Consider the following 752-nt stretch of genomic DNA (forward strand, 5'->3'; position numbering starts at 1 on the left):
TCAACCCACAACATTTTGTTGCACACTGCAGGAATTGCTAACATGTATACCGGATGACAGTCAAACTTTAATAACTTGTTATAGAATCATAGAAAATTACCTGAACCCCTGAGGTTAATGAAGGGAATTTTAATGGTTGAGTTCCGTATACACCTTGTAATCCTGGAAAACATGTTTTGTTGTTTGCAGCAACGCGGCTTCGATCTGCTGTTGTGAACCGAAGTAAAGCTGCAGGATCCTTGAATAATCTTTCACAATTCAACTGAAAGCAGCCGGATTGTGTAGCTTTGAGAGGGGCTGTCTGCACGGTCAGGGCTGGAAACGGAAGTGAGCGAGCGACACCGTAGTGTTCTGTGTGTGTGCATAACTGTACAGAATAACACAAATGTAACAGGACTTTGTTACTTTGCATAACAAATGGGAATTGATCCATTTTTCTACGATTTAAATGAACATGATTTACAAAATGTTTCCGCCCGGTTTTGAACCGGGGACTTTTCGCGTGTTAGGCGAACGTGATAACCACTACACTACGGAAACGCTGGAGAAATCAGTCGCCTTTTGTTATAAATCTATGAATCTCTGACGAAAGTTATTAAAGTTTGACTGTCACCCGGCAAACATGTTACAATTTCCTTCAGTGTGCAACACACATTTTTGTTGGTTTTAATACAATTATTAAGATTCTCACAGACTTCAATGGTCTTTGTCAGAACTGAAATCCCTGACTGGGAATCAAACCTGATTGTTTT

The 752-nt window shown here is 40.2% G+C and overlaps 1 non-coding gene across 1 annotated transcript; it reads right to left on the reverse strand.

The window, feature by feature from the left end:
• Positions 1–467: 467 nt before the first annotated feature.
• On the reverse strand, positions 468–540 carry trnav-aac (transfer RNA valine (anticodon AAC)). Its single transcript has one exon. It is a non-coding gene; the product is annotated as a tRNA-Val (tRNA).
• Positions 541–752: the final 212 nt, after the last annotated feature.

Source organism: Somniosus microcephalus, unplaced genomic scaffold, assembly GCF_052327205.1.
Source record: "Somniosus microcephalus isolate GS21.2 unplaced genomic scaffold, FLI_Smic_1.0 unresolved_chr4, whole genome shotgun sequence".
Lineage (NCBI taxonomy): Eukaryota > Metazoa > Chordata > Chondrichthyes > Squaliformes > Somniosidae > Somniosus > Somniosus microcephalus.